Source organism: Myodes glareolus, chromosome 20 (assembly GCF_982192425.1).
Source record: "Myodes glareolus chromosome 20, mMyoGla1.1, whole genome shotgun sequence".
Taxonomy (NCBI): domain Eukaryota; kingdom Metazoa; phylum Chordata; class Mammalia; order Rodentia; family Cricetidae; genus Myodes; species Myodes glareolus.
Window position 1 is genome coordinate 6555975 of NC_142045.1, and position 10108 is coordinate 6566082.

A 10108-nucleotide genomic window follows, 5' to 3' on the forward strand; every position below is an offset into this window, starting at 1 on the left:
TCTTTCTACTTGCTGTGTGTACATCTGCCTGTTAACTCTTCCTGACACAGAGTCCCTTTGTATGTGACTGTCCCATTGTTCTTCCCCCTTCCTCCAACAACTAGGCATCTGTGTTTCTTCTAGGCACACACCACGGGGCCACAACGAACATTGCATACTCTTCTCCCCGTACCTGCAAAGGGAGATCCTCATTGAGTAGAGATACAGTCATTGTCACCAAGTACTGCCAGGTGCCCTGGGGTCTAGGGGCGGCTGAAGCAGCTGCACAGTTGGGGTGGCACAGGCAGGCAAAGAAAGGGCTTGCTGAACAAGGGCCATTGTTTGGCTCTTGTACAGGGAGCGTGTTTTCATTGGTTGGCCCTTAGTTTAAGAGCCACAGTCACCCTTAGGCTATGTAATGGTTGATAAACAGCGGTGATTCGAGAGACTATTCCATGGCCTGCCTCCCCTCCTGGACTGCAAACCTTCTAGGGTCGGCCCTGTGCTTTCCCCACCAACAGTGCAGCAGCTGGATGAGGGAGTACTCTTGAACTAGGAGGAACAGAACACAAGCTACACAGCCAGCAGGACCTAGCACAGGGCCAGGAACGCTAAGGTGAGGAGCTGAGGGGCATCCCCGGAGGCTGGCATCTCTAGCTTTATCCCAGGTCTGTCTCTTCCTGCAGGTACAACTCGGAAAAGTCCTGACCTAGATCCGACTTTCTCTTCCCCCATCTCTACATTCTCAGGCGCTGAGCATCAGTGCCAGGTGGGGCTTGTGTTGACGCAGACTTCAGGGGCTTTGCAGGAATCCCTGGGCTGCCAGGGAGGGACAAAGCTGCATAGAGCAAAAAGGGGTCTTAAGATGAAAGACAGCCAGGTGGTGATGGCACAGGCCTTTAATCCCAGGAGGCAGAGGCAGGCGGATCTCTGAGTTTGAGGACAGCCAGGGTTGCACAGAGAAACTCTGGAGAGAGAGAGAGAGAGAGAGAGAGAGAGAGAGAGAGAGAGAGAGAGAGAGAGGTGTATTTGTTATGTGAGGGTTGAACCTGTCAATAAGGAATAAAGTGAAGAAGGTAATGGGCGAAGGAGCTCTGAGCAGCGCTGCCCTCGGATGTTTCTGGAACATGAAGTTTGAAGCCAGGACACAAGGCAGTAAGCAGAGAGGTGGAGGTGGGGCTGCACACAGAAGTGGCTGCGTGGGGGTTAGAAGGAATGGAAGGGTCAGAAGATTCACTGGATGGGCACAGAGGGGAGGCAGCAAGCTGGCACATTTTTAGGGGGGTTCTGAAACCCTGATGAGCAAAGGGCTGGGGTTCTGCCTCGGTGGAGGGATGGGAAGTGATTGATGGTCTAGCCTGAGACTTCTGAGGTGAGTGCACAGGGAGGCTCCAGGGGTTGAGTTCATATTTGAGTTGGGGGTGTGGAGAGGGACCAGGGCCTGGACCCCAGAGTCAACACCTCACACACACTCAAGGATGGGTACAGAAATGCGTACCCCAGGGTTTCCTGAGGTGACTGGCTAGGGACTGCCCAGAAACAGCTCTGTGAGCCAGAGAGGAGCCTTTCTGACAGAGTGGGGGTCTCCAGTCCCTGGAAGAAGATGTCTGCGGGCAATACTGTCCAGAAAGAGACGGTCCCTGGACAGGTGTCCAGACTCCCTGAGATTTTGCAGGACATATCTTCACCTCATCTAGACCCGGAGAAGGCCTGCTGGCTTCCCCTATACCCTCAGGACAGAGGCCCTCTCAGACCCTAGATGCAGCCTCAGGCAAGGGCAGTTCTCTGAAAGCTTGTCTACAAAGAGCAGACCAACAGGCCCCTCTGTAACTCTGCCCGCAGGTCCAGGTGAAGCACTTTCTTCTCATGAAGCTGAAACTGTCCATTCAGCCCAGAAGAAAGGACTAGAAATGAGAGGGCCCATCTGGACACCCATGCAAAGGCAGCCCCAGCAATTATCCTCCTGTTGGCTTCCACCTTCCCTCAGCTGAAGAGAAATCTTTCTTCTCCACCCATTCACCAAACTGGCCTTTCAGGCTCTGTGGCTCACTCTGGAGAGAGTGGTGGAGGCTGTGGTGCCTGCAGGTCTCTGTTCCTCCCCTCTTCCCTCAGCTTGGTTTGTTTGTTCCATTTGAATCTCTCCTCTTTCCTCCGCCCAGCAGGTTTGTGGTCAGGTGACCGAGTTGCAAACCCCTGCAGCCTCTGCTCTCTGCATCCCCTCGGTCCTCCCCACCCCCACAGCATCCCGGAGCAGAATCCCCCAAAAAGACCCTGATATCTGTGCCTCTGATACCCTACCTGACCAGGAAACACAGACTCCAGCCAGTTTCCTGACAGAACTCCCTCTGCTCGGGGCTGGTGCCAAAAGGTTCAGCTGGTCGTGCTCGACCCCAGCACCAGATAAACCAGGTGTGGTGATGCATTCCTAGGATCCCACAACTCAGGGGGTGGGGGAAGGGAGATCAGAAGTCCAAAGTCATTCTTAGCTACACCAAAATTCAAAAGCAGCCTGGGCTACACGAATTGGTCAAAAGGGAGGAAAAAGAAAGAGAGGGAGGGAGGGAGAGAAAAGGAAGGGAGGCAGGGAGACTTGGAGGGAGGGTTCCAAAAGTTAGTCTCTACTATTCCTTCAGCACTGTGAGACTCATCCTTCTGCAGCCTCGTCTGGCACCCGGGGGCTTTCCTGAAGGAGAAAGGGCTTTCCTGAGTAGTGTACCAGACACCTGTGGGAACAGAAATGGGGACAGCCCAGCTTAGTTACTGGGATACAAAAGCCCGGAAGCTCCTTGTAGAGATGTCAAGAGCGTTGAGAGCTTACTGTTAAATACAACTCTGACAACTTCAGTTGGTTTCTTTAAAAAGCAGCTTACCGTCTGGTCCTCTGAGGCCTCATTTTTCTCCTCCCCCTCCTTCCTCTCTTTCCTCTCCTCTCACTTTCCTGAGAGGGAGAGAGGTCCTCAAGAAGGAAGTCTCAGAGGAATGCAAATCAGAGCAAAAATGCCCCAGGGAAACTGGGAAGCCTCCTAAACTTAAGGGAGCTGCCTTCTCATGCTTAGAGCCCCGTGTGCTGCCAGGGGAAAGGCCCGGCCATTTAGATGCTAAACGGCCTGTGTCACTAAGGGTGCGGGCCTGGGAAAATAGGTTATTAAAAAGGAGGTTGTTGGTTTGGAGGAGCAATTTGTGTCCATGGAACCAGAAAGCTATTTGGTCCCTTGGCTGACAAAACCTTTGACCTCATTCCTTAGGGGTCCAATATCTGAAGCTCCATTCGGCCTCTGTATCACTGCATTCGGGCCATTTTACTATGAGTAAGCCAGACATTTGAACGCCCAGGTCTACTAGCTACAGCCCAATCAGAATAGGAAGAAAGAAGGAAGAATTGGAGAAGCCAGAAAAGGAGGTGAGACAGCAAAACCATTTTGAATTTTCAAGGAGACATGTATGTGTGTGTGTGTGTGTATATATATATACATATATACACACACACACACACACACACACACACACATACACACATACATATACATTGCACAGAATCATGTCATTTCCCCTAAAGAAACACAGTTCCAAATAATCACGGTAACCCTGAGGTTACCAGCAAATGCTCGCTTGTGTGAGCGTCTCCTTGGCTCTGGGCACAAAGCCACAGATCACACATGTAGACCATTTTGCTGAGTGGCACAGTGTTCACCCATCTGTCTCAGCCACTGTCTTTGGTTTCTCAACAGGGCCTCATGGATGGTCAGGCAGAACCTGAAGCCCTGCCGGGCTCTCCAGCAAATGGGTAACTCAGCAATTCTTCCTGCCTGGAGGTGGGTGAAGTAACCTCCCTGTGTGCCAAAGGCAGGAGAGGTGAGTAACAGCCACCCTCTTGTTTGTCTACTTGGTGACTACCTGATCCATTGCAGTAAGAGTCCAGAGGGTTGACTATTGAAAGGGCACGGATGGAGCTCACCGGCCAACCAACAGCGACCTTTACTGAGGTCCTCCTGTGTGTCAGGCACTATTCTGGCATGAGGATGTGATGGGGACGGGAGAGACACAGCCTGCAGTCCTCGTGCCATGCTAGTGGGTGTGGGGGTGAGGAAAGAGAGTGAACCTGCAGCCACACATGTGCTTTGAGACTGAAATGAGCTCAGCTAAGGAGCCCTTAAAAGGGTGACCCAAGCAGGACTCTGGTCTAGTCAAGAACTAGTCACATGACAAGATATAAACCGTCTCTTTGCCTGGATATCCCTTTCTTTGCCTGCACAATGAGGGTGTTGGGCCAGGTCACCGTGAGCCTCCTTCTATAGAGAGAGCGTGGAAGGACTTCAAACACTGTGTTCTGTGGTTGTTTCTGCCCAGAGTATCTTCCCCGTGGTTGCAATCTCTATTAAGAAGAGTCTTTGATAAAAATCCTTTATCCATTGATGGGGGGAGCTGTAGAGATAGAGGACAATAGAAGAGGAGCCCAGGCTCCAAACCAACACCTTGCTTGCCCTGCCCACCCCCTACCCCTTCACCCCACCCGCACCCCACCCCTGCCTCACTAGAAGTGAGTGAGAGGCAGAATTGATAATAGGGCAGTGAGTGAAACACAGGGTGGGACAGAGCCCAGAGAACTGGGGGGAAGGTGACAGATGGCCCAGCCCGGCAGAGAGGGTGACAGAGTTTTTAGGACCCCGGGGAACCGAAGTCCCTCACGCTGAAGAGGTTCTCAAGCCACTGTCACATCCTGACTCCACCAAAGCAATGCCCTTGGCATGGCTCCACCACAATCCGGGGAGCAGATCTGGTTTGCTGAGCACTCTCAGGGACAGCCCAAAAGGGGACCGGAGTTCAGCCACACCAAGAAAATCTTGCTCAGCCAAAAGGATCCGTTTAGGTCTTGGGACTCAGAGAAGGGAGGAAGGAGTGGAGAGTCTCCACCTTCCACCTGTAACGTGCAGTGACTCACACGGTTTCTTTCCCTTCTCACAATCCAGAGGGTCACACGCTGCTCAGGAAGAGAGCCCCACACCCAGGGGTCTGGCATTTTGAGCTCTGTAGACTTCCATTCAGGTTAGGGTCCCCTTCCTGAACCCCACAGCAGTGATGTGGGGCTCCTTCCAGGTAAGGGAGTGATAGTGCCCCGTGGCCTGCTTTCACTTCAGGGGGAAGAATGAAGTCACCCAGGGAACTTTGGCTCTTATCTGATTCATGTTCATTCATAACAGCGGGCTGAGGAACAGTGTGAGTAATTCAGCAGTGATCAAACACTAGCCAATCAAACAAGCTCACGGATCACGCTCTGGAGACGCCAGGGTTTCGTCTGTGGGGCCTGTGATTCTGTAAGGAGTTGGGCTGTGAGCCACAGTGGAACCCTGAGGGAGTCGCCCACTTCGGGGTTTTGATAAAGATTAGCTAATACTAAGGTCAATAATAAGCCATACTATGACGTGTGGTAGCCATGTGAGAGTCACTGCAGCCAGCCTGAGGAACTTAACAGCAAGTGAAAGAGACCACAGCATGGATAGCTTGGGACGACCCTGGGCAGGCACTCGGTCCCCTGGCTGAGGGGTCTCAGGAGGCCAGGGAAGGTTAAGAGTTGGCAGCAGCCTGGGGGCAGTCTGGAAGACAAGTGTAATGCCTGCTTCTTCTCCTTCAGAGAGCATGAAGACTCTTTTGGAATTATGGGAAGGCACTAGAGACTTCTCAGATTTACAGTGATAAGAGCTAAGCATTATTAAACAAACCCCTTCCTCCATTTATAGAGAAGACCAGAATGGGTCATATTGTAGCTAACAGAGATTGTTGGGGAATTTCAGCCTAAGGTTCTAGACCTGGTGATGCCTGGTTGCTGGTGACAGCTGTGTTCCAAGCACCCCTAAAAGTGTCTCCATCAGTCATGCATTGATGTTCATAAAGAAAGTAAGAAAAGCAAATGCCTTTAGCTGAGTGGGCATGACTTTTACTCTGACTTGGCTTTTCAGTGGGCCCTTGCTCAGCACCCCAGCTACCACTGAGCTCCGCCCCCACCAAACGTAGCCCTCAGGACCATCTCTCTCTTATTTTTAATTTCTTGCTTGTTTGTTTTCTTCAGGAAGTTCTTGCTATGTAGCTCTGGATGACCTCAAACTCAGGATCCTCCTGCCTCAACTGAAGAGTTGTTGGGATAACGAGATTGTGCCACCCTCATGCACAGCCTGACTCTTGCTTTTGAAGGCTCAACATAACTTTCTACCGGCTTTGGGGATTGGGGCATTTTCAAGAGCGACCATTTCAAGCTTGACTCCCATGGAAAGTCAAGTTGTACCACATCCCATTTCTGAGTATATTAGCAATCACTGTCTCTGGGATAGTCCACCGCCAGCATGGTCCATCCTCAGTGGGAGGGAGGTATGTGACATGACCATTGGAACCCCGAGGGAGCTGCAGAATGCGTCTGGGAGATTTGTAGTTCTAGAACTACATGTGGTCCTTGTCTTTAATGTCTGCCTCACTTCTCACCCACCGCAACATCCTCCAGTTGCGTCCATTTTGCTGTAAATACCTGGGTTCCATTCTTCTTTAAGGTTGACTAATACTGGGATCTGTCCGTACCACTTCTCCTTCTGATCATGGACACCTAGGAGGATTGCAGCTAACCTGTGAGCCCTTTGAGCCATGAGATCCCTTACTTGATTAAGCTTATTCCATGTTCATTGTTTATCGACTTAAACTCTTGAAGCTTATGGACCGCGTCATCTGCCTGCATCATACCCTGGGCTAATGAATTCTTTCTTTACAATTTTAAATGTAACAGTCCGTAGTCAGCCTTCTTCTAGACCCAAGGCTGCCCCTCTTGTCTGCCTGGCTGATTCTCATCCAAATGCATCTAAATGTCACCCGTCTGGTCTCCTTCAATGTGACTCTTTGTGTCAATAAGATGTCAAAGCAGCCCCCTATTGTGGCGTTTGAGTGAGCCTCTGGTTATTAGACGCTCATGTCAGATTCAGTGATTTGTTGAGAACCAGCTGGGCATCGAGTTTTAATAAAACCCCTTCTATTCTCCGGGTTCCCTGAGTTAATCAGAAGGGAGCGTTCCAACAGGGCTATTCTTTCTCAGGAAGGCCTGGGCCGCTCCTCCAGAGTGCGGGAGGCACAAGAGGGAAGCGTTTGTGTTGGTGAATGTTCACCTAGCTCCATTCACTAGTATGTCCCATTTGCACCAGAACTAGGCATCACATTCCTGCCTCAGACACAGGACACATTCCTGCCTTTCCAGAGCTGCAGTTCCCGAGCATACTGAGGCAGAGGGCCCAGGGCTTCCGAGTGTCAACTGAGACATATTTCTTTTGCTCAGTCTAGAAGGTACACTCTGGGATATGGTGTCTTCTGCTAAGACCTGGGTGGAGCTGAAGATGAAGGAAGTGCTGAGTCATTGTTTTGCCTCTGGGCAGGGTCCTGGGCTACCTTTCAGTCATCTGAGATGACCCTCCCCCCACCAGTCAGGGGCTGATGATCGAGATGGACATCTCCACCTACCAATCAGGGACCAATAATGTCTAGCTGGACAGCTCTATCTGCCAGTCAGGGGCTGATAATGTCTAGATGGACATCTCTACCTGCCAGTCATAGGTTGATGATGTCTAGATGACACCCCAGGGAATGATAGAGTCTCCAGTGACACCTGACTTTAGAAAGATCCAAAGGTAAGCTCTAGACTTGAAATATGGTGTGTACAGTGTGTGTGTGTGTGTGTGTGTGTGTGTGGTGTTTGTGTGTGTATATATATGGTGTATGTGTGGTGTGTAGTGTGTGGTGTGTGTATGGTGTATGTGGGGTGTTTGTGTGTGTCTGTGTGTGTATGTGTATGATGTGTGTGTGTGTGTGGTGTGTGTGCGGTGTGTGTGTAAATCTTACCTATTAAGAGCCAGTACAATCAAGCTCAGACCCAACCTTCCAGACAGATTCTATACTGTATACCTAATATAAACAGCCCACAACTGCTCAGAGATCTGGAGAATGTGATATTTAAATATTTAATTATTAAAAAAACTTTTCATAACGAAAAGAGACAGGTTGGCTCCTAGCAGCAGCACTCTGTTTCCTCCAAGAAGACAGAAGACAAACGGGCGCAGAACAACGTCCATCTGCAGTCTCAGAGAAACGTCCATCTGCAGTTCGCTTTGACTGCCAAGCACTGACCATTTGGCAAAACTGCCTTTCACCTATACTGAAGACCTCCAGACATGGACAGAATCACTGGATTCGACAGCCTAGCTGCTCTGGTCAAGGTAGGCCTGTCTTCCTACAGATTTCTTAGCCCACAGGGTCTTCTGGAGCCAGACAGGTCCTGCACTAAACACCAAAGGTCACGTACAACCTTCAGTGACCATGGAGGACCCAAAAGAGTAGCTCTGGGTGCCAACCAAGTAAGTTCTCTGTCATTTTTTAATCAGTAACTCAAGTAAAATCTTATCCTTCTCAAAGATCTCTGACAGTTTGATAGCTGAGAGGTTTTGCCAGGTTACCTCACCAAGTAAAAAATACTTTTCATTATACAAAAATATATCACAGTCATTATACAATGTATATGTCTAAAACTTTTGTTTTTACAAACCCAAGGAGTTCTTGTGAGTTCTAGGAAGTCAAATTAAAGAACCCACCTTAAACAGGTCAGATACATCCCCCTCAATTCCCTGGTCCTAAAATTTTTTTTTCCTTAATTTAATTTTGTCCTCTGTTCTGCCAATACCTTAACCAGGTACAAGGGACACCAAACATTTCCATGCCACAGACACCTGTTGGGAGCAGAGACCAGCTATGCCAGGATGTGACCAGCACCCAGCCTTCTCTCGGGTTCCCCCCCACCAAAGACAATGCCCACAAATCAGCGGAAACAGTCTTGAGAATTCGCCGCCCCAATTTCTTCAAATTGTGGTGTCTAATCTCCTGCTTTTTATTATAAGGAAGATGTGGGAATGTTATTCCTTTGGTCTCTGGTCCCTTTACGGGGGCAAGCCACGCCCACTCCTGGCGACCCCTGACCTCTCCCCGCCATCTTGGAACACACATTCTTACTGCTCTCTTCTGGGGGCTGCGCGCATCTCCCCATCTCTCTCTCTTTCTTTCTCTCCCTCTCCCTTTCTCTCTCTGCCCCCTCCCTTTCTCCTCCATAACCCCCTGAATAAATATTTCAATCTCACTCTACATGTCCATGTCTCTGTCTCCTGCCCGCCTCCCATGTGTCTGCCTGCTGCCGCACTGGCTGCTCCCAGAGCCCACTGCCTGCCGTCTCTCCCGGGACTCAGGAACCGCCTGGGGATCTTGGGCAGGTTGCTTGGGAACCGGCGGCCAGCATTTTTTTAAAGAATATTAGTGGGGACGAGGGATTTCTAAGGTTCAGGACCCCTGGTTGGCTGACATTTGTCTGAGGGTGTCCTGGTGAATGTGTGTTGGCAGGTGATCCTATCTACAGTGGTTGGAAAGTTAGGAATTTCCTGGATGGTCTGTTCTTGGGTACTGCTTGGGTAATCTAAGTTTGTGGTTCTTACCGCAACCAGGTATTGCTTCAGAGTAAACTACTGAGACTCAGGCCTCCATTAAACTTACCGATGACTGAGTGCTGCTCTGGCAGGTGATAATGGTTGGAAGTTAAGGACGTCCTTTGGGTGGTCGGCTCCTAATAAGCTTATCGCATTGGCTGAGTACCCTCGTCCAGATGCCGCTAGTTGAGCTCACACCGGAAGAAGGCAGCCCCTTTATGCAATGAGCATCCTTGCGAAAAGAGAAATTTAGACAAAGACTTCCACACATGCGAAGAAGGGGCAGCGCTCGGCAGGGCATCTACAAGTCAAGAGTTGCCCACAGTCACCAGCAACCACCAGAAACTGGGGGTGGCCGCTACTCCCTCCAAGCCTGCCTACAGGGAACCAGCCCTGCAGGCCCCTCCACTTCAGCTTCAGCCTCCAGAACAGGGAAGCAATCCAGACACTCTGCTCTTTTGTTTTGGAATCTGCATTTGACTAGGTTGCCCAGTTTGTCTTGCAATTCCTGGGTTCAAGCAATCCTCCTGCCTCGGCTTCCTGAGGAGCAGAGGCCACAGTTCATACGGCTACACCTAGGTTTATGTTTGCATACGTGATGAGGACAGAGACCAGGGCCTCACGAATGCGCAGGAAAC

General features: G+C 50.4%; 1 long non-coding RNA gene across 3 annotated transcripts; it reads left to right on the top strand.

The window, feature by feature from the left end:
* The first annotated feature begins 232 nt into the window (after window positions 1-232).
* Window positions 233-9130, top strand: LOC125394127 (uncharacterized). Of its 3 annotated transcripts, none has more exons than XR_014999387.2 (6): window positions 233-595; window positions 1822-2388; window positions 3225-3379; window positions 3708-7634; window positions 7998-8219; window positions 8690-9130. It is a non-coding gene; the product is annotated as an uncharacterized LOC125394127 (long non-coding RNA). The 3 variants fall into 3 exon arrangements; XR_007230108.3 differs by having other exon boundaries at window positions 238-595; window positions 3708-3831; window positions 6044-8219; XR_014999386.2 differs by having other exon boundaries at window positions 3708-8219.
* Window positions 9131-10108: the final 978 nt, after the last annotated feature.